We start from the raw sequence: 16,993 nt of genomic DNA on the forward strand, positions 1-16,993 counted from the left end.
ATCTATCTATCTATCTATCTATCTATCTATCTATCTATCTATCTATCTATCTATCTATCTATCTACCTATCTATCTATCTACATATCTATCTCTCTACCTATCTACATACATATATACTATATATATTTAAAGAAATGGATTATTATTGATCTCCAAAAATACTTGGTTTCATGAAGAACAGGTAACACCACATTAATTGTAGCTCCTCCTTTGTCAGGGTTAGTAGAACATTAAGGGAATGTTCTGCATCTAGATTGTGGGAAATTCTTTGCCAATGGCCCAGCTGTTTCTGGCTCCATTCTGGCCTCACCATTAGAGGAAGGCATTGATATAACTGAGTGGTGCAATGTATATAACTCAGGAATCATGAAGATCATAATTCATATTTTGTCTCTTAGGCATTTACTATTTGTGTGACCTTTATCAAATCACTTAACCTTTGCCTCATTTCCTCATCTGTGAAACAGCTATAATAATAACACCTCACAAGGTTGTTGTGAAGATCAAATAAATTAACATAGTAAAAGGCTTTGCAAATCTTAAGGTGCTATACATACTAATACTAGATTAGTAGTAGTACTAGTAGTAGCAATAGTAGTAGTAGTAGTTGTAGCAGCAGCAGTAGTAGTTTTACCTGAGAGTGTCCACATAAAGTCAACAAGAATGGTGAAGTTACTTAAGTTCATTTCATGTAAGAATAACCAGCAGCTGATTAGCTTCCCCATGGAGCAAGTTAGAGTGCAAGAACTAGCTAAACATACCATACACACACACACACACACACACACGCACGCACACATGAACACATGCACACATGCACAGGCAAAGGAGAACGAATTCAACTATAGAAACCTATTATGGGAAAAGAGATGACCGGAGCTCATCTTCAGAAGCGGAAACAGAAGTAAAGAAACCTCCAAAGAGTAATGTTAAATGGTCACCTGCCCATAAAGAATTTATAGAAGACCTTTAAAAAGACTTTAAAAATCAAATGACAGAGATGGAAGAAAAACTAAAAAAGAAGATAAGAATAATCCAAGAAAAACAAGAAGCATATGAAAGGAAAGTCAACCAACTAGAAAAGGAGATTCAGAATCTTAAGGAAGAAAATGAAACCTTAAAAATTAGAGTTGGACAAAGGTAAGCCAGTGAAATTATAAGAGATTAAGAAATGATTAAACAAAATATGAATAATGAAAAAATAGAAGAGAAAGTGAAACACCTTATAAGAAAAACAACAGATTTGGAGAATAGATCAAGAAGAGAATCTATAAAAATAATTGGACTAACTTAAAGCTACAATAAAAAATAATCTTGATAAAATAATAATGATACAATAATAAAGAAGTAATTAAATTGTCCTGAAGCATTAGAATGGGGCAGGGAGGGAGTAGAAATGGAAAAAAAAAATTCATCAATCACCACTTAAAACAGATCCTATGAGGAAAACAAATAGGAATATCACAGTCAAATTCTGAAATCCCCAGTACTATTAAAAGCATCAAGATTAAAACAATTTAAATATAATGGTGCCACAATTAGAATTACACAAGACCTAGAAGCAGAAACACTAAAGGACTGCAGGTCTTGGAACACAACATAACAACGAGTAAAAGAACTGGGACTCTGGCCAAAAATATCATACTCTTCAAAGTTACTGTTTTCTTGAACAAAAAAAGTGAATATTTGATAAACTCTCAAATTTTCAAGATTTTGTTAAAAAAAATCCTGAACTTAAAAGACGCTTTGACATATAAGAACCAACAGAAATATAATGTACAAAACAAAGACTGATTTCAAGGGATCCATAAGGACAGATTCTTTAATTTTTACATATGCAAAATATAAAATTTATGTCTAAGATTCTTATTAATAATTGGGTAGTTCATAAGAAAGACTGGGAAAAACCTGGGCATGATCTGACTTTAAAAAGTTCCATTTAGGAACAGCTAAAAAGAGTAATTATTTTATACAACTGAGGTGCAAGAGGAAGAATTGATATATAGGAATTAGATGAGGGAGGAGGTCTGGTAGTTCTGGTAACCTACTTTCATTGGGAATGGGTATGAGAGGGAAAAATACACACACAGAGACACACATATACATACATATATATATATATGTATATATATAAAAGAGTATAGAAGTCTTCTAAATTCTGAAGAATTAAAATGTCTAAAATGAAGTTTTGTGGAAAAAGTAGTCTGGTGGGTGTCTACCTTTTAAGAAATAAAGAAAAAAAACCTATTTTTCCTTATTTCGACTTATTCTTCTACTTTCCTTCCCCATGACTGGGTGTCATCTGATACCCATTTCTGAGTTGTTTCTTTGCTGTACACTACTTTTTCCCTTTTATATTGACCTTCTGTGACCACGTAAGGTTATAGTAAACCCTGAACCTGCCCCCTGTGCATATTTACATTGTCTTTGAATAGAGAAGTTAAACAGTTATATAGTGAATAAGGGATATTTATACAATATTTAAGGTAGGATAAGGATTCCCTGTCTCTGACCGACTATTACAAGAATTTTTTTTTTTATCTAAGGGATGCAAGAAGAATAAACATTTATATAGTGCCTACTATATACAAGGAACTATGCCGAGTGCTTTTTCCCCCAAATATTATCTCAACCAGTCCTCACAAGAGCACTGTGAAGTAGGCACTATTATCATCACCCCCTTTTTATAGTTAAGAAAACGATAGCAAACAGAAGTTTAGTGGCTTGTCCAGGATCATGGAGTTAGCAGGTATCTGTGACCAGATTTGAAATCAAATCTTACAAAGTCCAGGTCTAGGGCTTTATTGACTGTGCCATCAGCTACAGGTCATGGTAAATCTAAATAATTTAATTAATAACCAGTATTAATAATGTGTACTTTAAACTATCTACAGTAGAAGGGAAGGGAATACATCGGCATCTGGGACATGGCCTGTTGCTATAATAAATTACAGTTGATCTAATTCTTCAACTGACTTGAGAGATGGAAAGAGAGAAAACCTAGGTCTTGTTCCTCTTATAGAAGATTTTACTATATGGGATGGAGAGGAGGCAGGCACTTGAAGGGAAAGTCTTGACTCTGAGCTGGCCAGAAGGAAGAGCCTAGTTTGGCCTGGTAGTTTTCTATTCTCCACATTTCTCAGAAATGAGAAGGGAATACACAGAAGAAGAAAATAGGAGGCAGTTACTCTCACTCTACAAAACAATATGTACTTTTACAAGGAAGATCACATAAAAGAACTGGGCACCTAGGTGGCGCAGTCAATAGTGTACCAGATCTGGAGGTAGAATACTCATCTTCCTGAGTTTAAATCTGTTCTCAAACTGGGGTCACAAAGAGTCAGAAGTGACTGAAATGAATGAATAACAACAAAAATAAAGGAACAAGTAATGTTTAGTCTGAAGAATAAAACAGTATAATCATTTGTAATATATAATTGCATAATAGATGCAATATAATTTTTTCTGTGTTGGCACTTAGGGCACCACAAGGAACAAAGGGTAAATTCCAGTTTATTAGAAGCAAAACTTCCTCACAATTTAAGCTGTCCCCAAGTAAAATGAGTCTGAGAAAAAGTTAAATGGACACTTATTATGTATGATGGAGAAAGGTCTTTGCTTGCATTTCCATTAGACCAAATGGCTCATAAGGTTTCTTGAAACACTGCTATTTTGTGATAGTGGGGAATATGTAATGCTGACATATAAATATAATTTGAGGAGGGGAAAACCTATACAACTTGGACCCTATTAATATTACATACTACACAAATTCCATTGAACTACAGAAATCACCGAAATTTTGTTTTTTTTTTTATGAACAACTGATAAAATACACTGAGAATATCACATTGCTGAATAGTGCCAGAGAACCTTCATGTTCAAAAGTGATCTACTAAAATTTCTCATTGACGTATCAGTTTCATCCAAAAGATTCCTCTTAAGTTGTCACATGGCATTTGACTAAGTACTTTCAAAGTCCATTCAATTTTTGGACAATTCTAATTATGCAACAATACTTCCTTATATTGAGCTCAACTCTCCTTCAATTTATCACCAGGCCTGAACAGAACAAATCAAGTTAATTTTTTATGGGATAATCATTCATATATTTTAAGATAGATATCATGCTCTCTCTCTTCTTTTTTACAGGTTAACCCCACCCCCCAGTTAACTCAACTAAAACTAATAGGATACTGTGTCAAGCCTACTTTATTATTATCCCCTTGGCAACTTCTACAATCCCCTTCAACTTATACATAAGCCTTCTAAAATTTTTTATCTAAAACTGAGCAAAACCCATCCTTACAACCCTAAGCAAGGCAAGGCATAATGAAGCTATTATCTCTCTAGATATTATATTTCCATTAATGCGGTCTATGATTACACTATATTTATATAGAATTATCAACCATCAGAGTGGAGAAAAAAAAAAGGAAGGACATCTATTACAATGCCTCTTATTTTACAGGACACTGAGACTCAGTGATTAAACATACATTTCTGCTTTAGAGTCTAAAATGCTCTCTAACTTTTCAGCCATCTCATATTGTTTGCTCATGTTGAACTTTCATTATACTTAAATTCTCATGACTATTTCATATGAACTGTGAAGTACGTATTATGGCTGAGTTTCTGAACCCAAGTGTAAGGTTTTCCCTGCTTTGTCTCTATTGTTTTCTTATGATTGTATTAATGTTCCATTCCTAGAAAACATATTTTTAACTTTTGACTTTAATGTTGATCATAATATCTATTTGCCCCCCACATGTTATCCACAAAATTGAAGAGTATTCTTCAAAATTAAGAAATTAAGGATACAACCCACTGTCAAACTTTTAGAAGCCTCTGTACAGGTTAAGGGAGATGTATTATTCAAAACTTTGGGGTTAAGGAGTCATTCAACTACTTATAAAGTCAGATCTCATTATGCATCATTGAGCTTGCATATTCCCGTCTTTTCCACAAGTACACCATAATAATCTTTCTCATTAAACACACATGCATACACAGACACTCACACATACACATATGCCATAGTTCAATGAGAAAAAAAAAATAAAAATGGTTATACAAGTATACTGTTAATGCACAGCAAATAGATAGAGGACAGAGTCTAGAGTCAGGAAGACTTATCTTTCTGAGTTCAAGCTTGGCTCAATAAATAGAGCGCTGGACTTGAAGTCAGGAAAACACATCTTCATGAGTTCAAATATACCTTCAGACACTAGCTGTGTGACCCTGGAGAAGTCAGTTAACTCTATTTGCCTCAGTTTCTTCATCTGTATAATGAACTGGAAAAGGCAAGTCACTCCAGCATCTTTGCCAAGACAAGCCCATTAAGAGTTGAGCAGAACTGAAAATGACTAAACAACAACAAAGATGTTTATGGTATCATGTTTAACATTTTAGTAATTCTGCAAAAAATATAAAATCAAATTACTCTGGTATTATATCTTCTTTAAAACCTACAGCTGTTAGGGTGGCTAGGAGGTGCAGTGAGTGGAGTACCAGCTCTGGGGTCAGGAGGACCTGAGTTCAAATCCAGCCTTAGACACTTAATACTTACTAGACATGTGACCTTGGGCAAGTCACTTAACCCAATTGCCCTGCCTTCCCCCCTGCAAAAAATAAAAAACCTACTCTTTCTTTTCTGAGTACTCACAACTTATCTGTTTAATTAATACCATTATTTTCATAGTAGCCAATTTCATATAATGGAAGTGGATTTTGAGAAAAATAAGTTTTGTTAACTAGTTTTAAAGAACTGCTATCAGAACATGAATCCTGTTGTTAAAGTCCTTGCACAATTTTTTTTCTCAAAACACATAACAAGAAGAAGTCCAGTATAAGCTTAAGTGATCAGATGCTTCTATTAAAGTTATTTTAAATACTCAATTAATTGTCACTATGTGAAATAGAACTGAAGTTGATGACTTTATAAACAGGAGAATACTACAAAGTTGTGGACTCAAATCCAATTGAGAATAGAAGTAAAATCAGTCAAGAAAAGATGAGAGCAAAATTTGTGGAATTACATGCATATTCTCAAAATATATTTCAATGAGCATTTAGAATTTTATACATATTAATCATGCCTTACCAAAAGGTAATTTTCCCCCAAATCTCTACTGTGTTTAAAGCAATCTTCAGTAACTATACCTCTGAAATACTAATGCTATACTTTACATAATGAAAAATAAAAATCCCAGTCAAGATTAAATGAGCTGGTTTCAGTTATGAAAATATCCTCATATCCATAATATGTCTAAAAAGAAAAGATTCTAATTTCTAAAAAAATTTAAAAATTTAATCTAATAATAGTGAACAATGAGTATGCTCCAGGGATTTGTTATTTATCAGAATTTTATTTTTTAAGAAAAAGATTTAGCTTGTATATTTGCATTCAACAAATGAAAAAAAAAGATTAAATTCTGCCCTTTTTCCTTAAACATACTTTAAGAAATTATGTTCTAATTTTTCAATCAAATCAGAAGGTATACCTTTAAATATATGTGTATTTGGTCATTTTCAGTGTAGCAATTTCCCCACACAATATCAAAACATGTCACTCCTTTAATGAAAAATTTTCATTGTCTCTTTGTTGCATACCATGTAAATTTCAAGCTCCTTTGCTTAGACTTTAAATCTGTCCAAGATGTGGTTCTACACTACATTTTTCAATGTTATCTTACAAATTTGTGAAACATTTTCCAGCATTACATCATTATTTCCTTTTATATATTTAATGAGTCAGCTAAACTGATACTTCCATCCAATAAACACCCCTGCCCTTCTTTAACTCTATGCCTTTGCATATAAAGTCTACTGTTCCCTATACGTAGGATGTCCTAGATCTCATTTTCCCTCCTTTAATTCTTAGCCATCCTTTAAATCCCAATTTAAATGTCGTTTCCTAAATTGAACCTTCCTTGAATCCCCTTCTGTTGTTGTACATTTTAGTTAGTTAATTATGACAGTTGTCAATGTTCTTCTTTTTGGACTGATTAGGCACTGTTTTATATTTGCTGATTTATGTATATATTGCCCCCCAATAGAATGTAATGTGGTTGGTTTTTTGGCGGGGCAAGGTCTGTTTTATTTTTTATCTTTTATATTCCCAGAACTGTAGCCCAGTGATTTTTGGTTAATAAAGATATGTTGAAAAAAGCAAAACTGGATATGTAATGTATATTGGACTCTAAATTACATCAGGACATCAACAATATTATAATAACAAGAATAACATATTGCATATGTGCATACATATAAACATACACAAACACACACATATACATGCACACATGAATACATGCTTTGTAGTTAAGTTTTGCAAAGCACTTTACATATATCATTCAATCCTCACAATGACCTAATGAATTAGTTGCTAATTCTATCTTCATTTATAAATGAGGTAACTCAAACTGAGAGCTTAAGTGACTTGCCAAGGATCAAACATCAATTAAGTGTCCCCGACAGAATTTGAACTCAACCCTTTTTTACTCCAATTTCAGTACTCAATCCATTTAACCATTAAAACTCTAACATGCCTAGCATCAGCACATATAAAAAGGGGGAAAATGGGTTGAAGTCAACTGAGCCCTTATCAATAGCATAATTGTATTAAAGTGATCTGTATTTCTTTTTTTTTTATTGTAAATGTGAATTATTAATTCCCTGCTAATAAAAAGAAATATGATAAGCTAGAATTAACAAAATTCTTTTCATAATTTATTATGGGTCTTTTCTAATTTGGATCTTAGTTTTGTTTGTTCCTGCTTTGTGGAAATGTACTACAGGATTTTTTGTATAAGGAAAGTGATAGAAGAATATGCAATATTTGAGGATTGACCTGGATGCTTCTTTGGAGCATGAAATCTGTGTATCAACATCCCGTACATGACCTGGGACACAGTATATACTCTATAAAAGTTTTATCTGTAGGGGCAGCTAGGTGATGCAGTGAATAGAACACCAGTCCTGGAGTCAGGAGGACCTGTGTTTAAATTCGGCTTCAAACACTTAACAAAAAACTAGCCGTGTGACCTTGGGTAAATCACTTAATCCCCATTGCCCTGACCTTCTCCTCTCAAAAGAAAAAGTTTTATTTGTTGATGGAACCCAAATGATGGCCATTTTATCAATTAGATCGACAGACAACTGAAGAATTTCCAAGCTCTCTTCAGGGTACATTTGTGGTGAATTATAATGCTATCATTTACAGTTCACTACTAAACCTTTAAATGCACCTACGTTATCTCTTTTAGGAAATCAATTGTATATCTTATGAAAGGTATCCATTTATTTATTCTAAGTAGGCATTAAGAACAATAAACTTTTCTGCACATCTGGGCATCACTGTATATATAGACACTAAAATGCTCACATTCATTGTGATGTTTTTGTAGATCTCTCTGTCTCTATCCACACACACACACACACACACACACACAATTGAATTTTAAAACTGATACTGTTAATTTTCTTAACAATAAATACTTACTAATTGCTAGGTACTACTTCAAGTAATTTCTGACAGGACTTTTTCTTAAAGCAGTTTAAATGTTTGTAGTAAATGCAAAAGAGCTACTTCACTAAGGAATACATTTAATGAAAATAAAGTAGATTAACCTTTAGTTCTCAATGTTTTGGGCAAAGCAGATACAATTATACTATATGCTACTCTAGCAAAAACCAAAAATGTTGCTATATACTATTTGCAAGTCTAGAATACAGAAAGCCTATACAATTTGCAAGACCTTGCCAAGGATAAAGTTTTTGCCTAAGCTCCTTGGTCTTTAATCTGTCCTAAAAATTTCACACAGATAATATTACACTTGTGGTTTAGGACTTGACAACTGGGCCCATAAATCAATTTCAGATCTTGCATTAATCATCTTCCTGTAATCAGTGGCTATTCAGCACAAATTTACATCTCATTTTTGTTGGCCAAACAGCCACATTAAGGCTTTGAAGCTTATTCAGGCTTAAATGATTATATTCCCATAATAAACACTGAAGTCCTCTCAGGCCAGTTGCCGTGAGCTGCATTAATGATATTCAGGGAAAGAGAGGCCATCTAAAGTCAATGCCATGTGTACTGTCAATAGCCAGGGCTCCTATAGAGAACAACTGTTTTATTTTTTGATACTCACTGCTTCCCTCACTGGGGCAGGAAAGAAAAGAGGGAAGAGAAATAAGAGAGGAGCAATGGTCATGTATGCTTCAGAAAATCCATCCATTTCAAATTTCATCACCATCACACTTTAAAGTACTCCACAAGAAACTAAAAAAAAAAAAACTTGAAAAAAATTCAAAATAGAAATATAAAAGTATAGATACCTCTTGGTAAAGAAAGGATGTTGTGAGTACTACACAATTTTACTTTTTACTGTTGTTGCTGTTGGTGGTTGTGGTTGGGTATGTAAATTCTTCATACTGCATTGGTTCAATGAAAAAAACTATAACATATTACCCCACTCGACATATCCCCCCCATATATGTATATATATATATATATATATATATATATACACAAGTGCATATGTATGTGTATAAATGGACAAATAAACATACTCTGTTCATAAAAAATGATTGAAAAATGGCCACTAATAACTTTCTCTACAAATTAAATAAATGCTTCCTCAGACTGTTATTTCCTTAGTTCTGTCAAAACGGATGTTAAGTGGATTGTATTTAAGGAAAACATCTATTTTTCAGCAACTTCACTATAGCTGGAAGGGTAAATTATGGTATAAACATATTTAGTTCTCTTCCCTTTCTTTTTAAATCAGTTATCCTCCCCCATTTCGCATGGCATTTCTATATTCCCTCTGAGGATTTTTGCTTTAGGTTAGTTAATGGCAGGTGGAAAGCAATACCTGATTATAGTTGATCAAGCTCACTCAGCAATATTTAGTTTTACATGCTCATCATTCCCACTAAAAACACATACCAAATGCCTACTTGCCTTTAGCACCCTTTCAGGGATGAATGGAAAGAATTATACCAGGACAATCAATTTTCAATTTTTAGTTTACATTTGCAGTTTGAACTACATTTACAGTTTAAAATATAAACCACCCTTATATACAAGCACAGTAAGCAGTCACAATAAATGAATGTAAGGTAAATACAGATAATCAATACAGAAGATTATGTTTTTACCTTACTTGAGAAGTCAAAGATTAGGGGTTACATGGATGTTGAATGAAGATTGTTCAAAGAATTTTCACATTTAATTTAATTTCCACATTTAATATATGGGGTTAGAGAATGTCTTCTCTCCTGCTTAATGTATACTGCCTCTTTGAGGGCAGGGTTAGTTTTTTTTTCTTATTTTTAGAAAATTGCTAAAACAAATATATAAGAAAATAAAAAGGAACATTAAAATTAAATATAAAAGACAAAAGGAAAAAAATACGTGTCATGTGCACAGCAGAACATAGGAGAGGATCCAGAGATATGGTAATAATTTATGATTTCAAGAAAGCCTATATATTATATACTGTATGTTACATTGAAAGCTGTCCATCTTTTCTTTGCTTCCTTGTAGGTTTTCTTTTGTTCTCTGCTATATACTTTACTTTGTTTTTTTTTCTCCCCCTTGCCTGCCACCCCGACCCCAAGGCTACAATTGAGCATGGATATAATTATATATAGGTTTTACACAGACACACACACACACACACACACATACTTTTCTTAACAGATTCTACTCCTAATCTTGTTTTTATGTTTGTGCATATCTCTTTTTTTCTGTCTCTTCTAACTTCTCAACTTTACTTTTACCTTCTGCCTTGACCTCCTATTACTTAACCTACCCCCACTCCAGTAATCTCTCTGTTATCCTCCCATTTCCCTAAATCTAAAGACCCTTCTATACCCCCCTTTCAATCTAGTCCCTCACCCTCCCCTCTAAAAATCCCTCCTCTATCCTCTCTCCCCTCCCTATCCCCTTAGAGTTCTATTTCTTTCTAAATTTAGAGGATTTTTATATTCTTCTAAATGTATATGTATTTCTCCCTCTTAAACCCATTCCTGAATAAAGTAGGTTTCCAGAACTAATAGTCTACCTCCCCTATCTAATTCCTGTATACCACTTCTTCCTCTTGCACCTTATTTGCATAAGATAATTCCTCTTTTAGCTATTCTTCAACGGTTTTACTTTTTGAAGTCATATCATACTCAGTTCTACCCCAATCTTTCCTTTTTCAAGGAAACCACGCCATCCTTGGTTCCCCCCCGTCCCCTTCTCTCTCTCTTCACGGCTCTGTGTTCACCCAGAGGTACTATTTAATTTTTTTTTGTGGAGGAAGATCTTGAGAGTTTGAAATTTTCTGACCTACTACCCCATCTTCCCAGAATCCTCTCTTTGCAGGCAGGGTTCTCCACAGCCTTTTATAGTATTAAAAGTAAAACCATAACTCGAGTATAAATAGCCTCATATTCCATCCATGGTCAAAATATCTACCTTCAATAGATGTCACTAGAATAGTATCAGTTGAGAATCTTATGGAAACAAACGGCAAAAATGAAAGAGACAGATGGGAAATAGAAGATATATAGATAAATAAATAGATAAATAAGATGATATATAAATTAGATAAATAAGATAAATGATATAAAAAAACAAGATAAAGAAGAAACAGGTGAGTAACTTAGTCATTAAAAGAGACAGGTTTTGATGGCAGAATATCTATATAAAAGTTATATCCAACATATTGACTACAAAATTAGGTGAACCTAGATAGAAATGAGAAACACAGTATTTGAGGCTATCTAAAAAGCCTGACAAAGGAACTTGGAGTTGAGGGCAGTGACTTTGGGTATGATTGACAATATGATAAGAAGCTATCATAAGGGGGAAATAGGAATTACTTTTTTTTTTTTACTTTTTGCTTTTTGGAGGGGCAGTTGGGGTTAAGTGACTGGCCCAAGATCGCAAGGCTAGTAAGTGTTGAGTGTCTTGAGGCCAGATTTCAGTTGGGGTTAAGTGAGTGGCCAAGATCGTAAGACTAGTAAGTGTTAAGTGTCTGAGGTAGGATTTGAACTAAGGTCCTCTTGACTCCAGGGTCAGTGCTCTATTCACTGTACCACCTAGCTATCCCATTAGCTAAATTTTTTGGACATATTCTCTAAGGCCATTGTTTTAGTAGCAGTGTGGAGAATGGTTATTCCAGAGTAATCCTCATTTTTTTTAACAGGGTTGCTCAAGTGGAAAATTAGGGGAATAGTAAAGATATATTTTCCTTATATTTAGCAAAGCATTTGAAAAAGTCTCTCATGCTGTTCTTGTGTCAGATGACCAAAAGCTCAGAGTGATAGCGAAAAAAACAGATAACAAAGTCAGGATTCAAAAACATCTTTATATGCTGGAAGAATAGGCTGAATCTATTTAAAGATGAAATTTAATAGGAATGAATGTACATACATATGCATACTTATGTATATATGAGTGCATGAATATACATACATGCGATACATCTGTGTGCATGTGTGGACACATACATGCACATATATGTGCAGTACATGCATGTGCCTACATCCTACATGTGAGTGAGTATAGCTGGCAAGCTCAATGTGAACCAATGTGATATGGCAGTCAAATAAATGAATGCTATCTTAGGCTGTATTAAGAGAAGCAGAAAAAAAAAACCATATGGATTTAAGATGTGACAGTCCCTGAGAGATCACCTTTCCCAGACTATACTGGTGTTACTGAGCTCATTTCTAGGCACACCACATCAATATGCTATATAACTTGAGAAAGATAAGTAAAGATGATGAACATTCAGCTTGAAGCAAATGAGAATCAGTTACATGAATTGTGGATATTTAGCCCCAGGAAGAAAGAGATCCTCCTCTAAGGTGCAGACGATGGTTTTCTTCTAACATCGCTAAGTGGGAATCAGTTTCTGCTCGTTTCCCCAGAAGACACTAGTCCTAGTGATGGCAAGATGCGTGTCCCTCCTGAAAGGTTGCCAGTCCCCTTCTCTTCTTCTGTCTAAATGCAGTAGTTATCAGATTGGGGGAGAAAGGAAAGATGAAATGCAAATCTCTGAAATAGGGAAACTCAGAAAAAAATTCAATAACCATTACCATAAGCAATGTTAGTAAACAATTTTGTAGGGGAAAAAAAAGTTGAAAATAAATAGCTGGAATATACTATCTGGGTTATCTGTAGGCACATTTACTTATTTTTCTGTGCTAGTTCCAATCTTCATTACCATTAAAAAGGACAGTTAATTAATATATTAATATTATACATATATATAAATTGAAAGGTTCCAAATTTATATATGTATGTATAGATTTATAATATATTATATGTATGTGCAATATATATTATATATGTACATATGCATGTATGCATGTTTTAAGAAAAATCACCTATTCTTACTACTCTGAGGTTTGCCTTTTGCAAATTTATCTTTGATTCTTTTCATAGAAAATAGTCCACATGGAAGTATACCAAATGTACTGTGCAAGACTTAACGTCCAATCAATGGGTGGTTATACATTTAAATCTATTGTCACAAATTCCCTTTTATAGATAAAATAATTGAGTCCTAATGAACTTGTTCCCTCTTACAGATTTTACCTTCAGTGAAATAGTCAGTTGGCCAAAATGAAAAATGCCAATATCAGGGGGAAAGAATAGGCAGTGGAATTTCTTTTAATTAGTTTCTTATAATAGATATATCAGTTGTATTAGGTTCTGGGTCCCTAATACAGGGGCAGGGGCATGAGGCAGCAGTAAAGAAAACCAAAAAGAGAAAAAAAGAAAAAAAAAAACAACAACACTGTGGGGCAAGAAAAAAAAAGCTTCCAAATCATCAAAAAAGCATGTTTCCAAAAATGAACTAAGTATCTCTTATTGGCAAAGAAATGTTTTTTTTAACCTTATCTTATTAATCCAAATTAAATTCCATTTCTCATTTGAAGATCTGAAAAATTGTCAATAATTGACTCTCCACAGAATAGGGAGCAATATTTTCAGAGCTAATGACCCTTTCTCTGATCATCACATTGTAGATTTTTTCTGGCTGGTCCTTTTCTATCAAAGTACTTTCTTTTTGGCTTCCTAGTACAGTGTTGCTGACACAGTTCATTTGTGCAGCAATTCATACACTGTAACTAATATGCCCCAAATGTGCTGGCTTGTGTTTTCCTCATCTCTGGTGGCAGAATGTAGCCTTAATTCCTATTATAAGACTCTTGCATTTATTATTATGAATAGGGTATCACACCACCCATAACAGACAAATAAATGAACAAAAATAAATTATTTACATCACTGCTTTGCTCAGATATCTATAAAAAATGGAACATGTTAAGATGAATAAGCCACTATACAATATATCTCCGTTTACTTAGTTTGCCTTCTTAATGACAGGGAGTCATTCATATTCCATATTATTTTAAAAGTGAACTTTAAGAATTATTATAGTAAAACTACTACTACCTCAGTGTAAGAAGTTTAATTTTCCGTCTATGCTCTAAATACGTATCACTGATAGTCATCATTAAGTGTATTCAGAAAACAGAAATTCTTCAATTTGACATCAGCCAACATGATTTTTATACACACACATACACGCTCCTTAGTCTATCTCTTAGCAGCTAAGCCTCAATGCTGAAGGTACATTTTTGTCCCCCACAGGAAGATATATTAAAAATAGGATATCCATGTATTTAAAACAGGAATATCATATTATATTAAAGATAGCATCAGTATCCAAGCAAGTGAACGAAGTCATAAAGGTAGAATAGAAATACCAAATAACTGGATATGATATACACATCAAATGAGGAATAAATGATGATCGAGAATATAAAGTTTTACTGCCTAAACCACTGTAACTCAGATTCTTTCCGCAGCTTGACATATATTCAAGCTAAGAGTGATAAATGCTTAGTAAAAGAAGTACTCTCCCCTCTCCCCCCCTTCCCCCCCACCGCTTCGCCTGCCGCGGTCTGGTCCGAGGCCTTCTCTGCCCGGCTTTGCTGCCGCCGGCCGCCGCCTCTGGGAACAACTTCTCCCTCTCCCTCCCCAGCCCCAGGCCGGTAGCTGACGTAAAGATGAGTAGCTCAGAGCAAGTATCATGGATCTCATGGTTCTGTGGGCTTCGTGGCAATGAATTCTTCTTTGAGGTGGATGAAGACTATATCCAAGACAAGGTCAACCTCACAGGGCTCAATGAACAGGTGCCCCACATAGGCAGGCACTAGACTGATCCTCGGCTTGGGACCTGATGAGGAGCTGGAAGACAACCCAACCAGAGTGACCTGACCACGCAGGCAGCTGAGATGTTGTATGGACTGACTCATGCCCGCTACATCCTCACAAACCGTGGCATCGGCCAGATGTTGGAAAAATACCAGCAGGGAGACTTTGGCTATTGTCCCCTTGTATATTGTGAAAAGCAGCCCATGTTACCCATTGGACTGTCAGACATACCAGGCGAGCCCATGGTGAAGCTGTACTGCCCCAAGTGCATGGATGTTTACACCCCCAAGTCGTCCAGGCACCACCACACAGATGGTGCTTACTTTGGCACTGGCTTTCCTCACATGTGCTTCATGGTGCATCCTGAGTACAGGCCCAAACGGCCTGCCAACCAATTTGTGCCCAGGCTGTATGGCTTCAAGATCCACCCTATGGCCTATCAACTGCAGCTTCAGTCAGCCAGCAACTTCAAGAGCCCTGTCAAGACCATCCGGCTGACTTGTCTCCTCCCCTCCCCCCCAACACCTCAGGCTGTGACAGCATTCCCCCTCCCCCCAGTACACACACACCTTTCCAGAACCCCTAATAGTTTTTAGTTTAAATTAAGAAGAAGTCATTATTGTGGTGGTGTGGTGGAAGTATGAAATAAAGTGGAGGAAAAGGCCAAAAAAAGAAAGTACTCAATTTGGGGAGTCTCATTAATGCACACACACATATATATATATATATATATATATATATATATATATGTGTGTGTGTGTGTGTGTGTATACATATATATGTATATATATATAAATATAATTTATATACACACAAATATTCATGTATATGCCACATTCTCCTAAGTATCTATGCACAAAAAGAACCTCCCAAAACAGGAGGAGCTACAAAAATTATATATGGATAAAATTATTTTAATATTAAATCTTTTATAATCCACTCTCATCTTGCCTCCCTCTGATGGAGCCATAAATTCATTGCTATTTCTACCCATATTAAGAGCTATAAATATTTATTCAATTTCCTTCATTTAATTTTACTTTGTATTTCTAATTATTGGTTGAAGGTATATTTTTTTAACCAAAGTCTGTTATCTGCTCAAGGAAGATTACTTGAAGCAATCCAGTTTTCGACAGAAGAAACTATTTAAAAAAAAAAAACAGATGGTTATAATCATACATGTAACATTCCTCTTTACTCATAAAGAGGAAAAAGGGAACAAACAAGAAAGGAAATTATCTGCAATGTACTAAACATGGTGTTAGTGACTTCACAAATAACCATTCATTAGATCAATTCCAGGAAAAAGTATTATTATCATCCCTATCGTATAGTTGAGAAAACCTAGATAGACAAAAATTAAGTGGTTTGCCCAGAGTCACAAATCTAGTAAGTCACACATCTAAAGCTAGATATGAATTCATCTTCCTGAATTCAAATCCTGTACTCCATCCACTGTGTTAAATGACTGCCTCATAATCACTCTTAATAGTAAAACCAAATGCCTAAAAATAATTGTAGAACATTGCCCATTATGTGTAAAATTGAAGGAAAAAAAAGATTTGATTTGAAGTAATCTCTTCGGGTTTATGAAATGTTAACATAGAAAAAAAGAACAGTCAAATATTAATAAAACATTAACATATATGCAAAGCAACAATTGCATGTAATCGTACTATGGAGTAAACCAGATTCTTACATTCTGGGACTGCCTACCATCAGTGCTTAAGGAGGGATAAGAAGATAAGAAGTTGGTTTAA

General features: G+C 34.4%; 1 protein-coding gene and 1 pseudogene across 4 annotated transcripts in view; one reads left to right on the forward strand and one right to left on the reverse strand.

Moving 5' to 3' along the window:
- Positions 1-16,993, reverse strand: part of EPHA5 (EPH receptor A5) — a 520,714-nt gene that overhangs the window by 418,067 nt on the left and 85,654 nt on the right. The gene's annotated exons all lie outside the window — the stretch shown is intronic.
- On the forward strand, positions 14,963-15,829 carry LOC138174872 (casein kinase II subunit beta pseudogene; annotated as a pseudogene).

The sequence above is a fragment of the Petaurus breviceps genome, unplaced genomic scaffold (assembly GCF_028583685.1).
Source record: "Petaurus breviceps papuanus isolate PSGF00001 unplaced genomic scaffold, PetGlider_PUasm1.0 76, whole genome shotgun sequence".
NCBI lineage: Eukaryota > Metazoa > Chordata > Mammalia > Diprotodontia > Petauridae > Petaurus > Petaurus breviceps.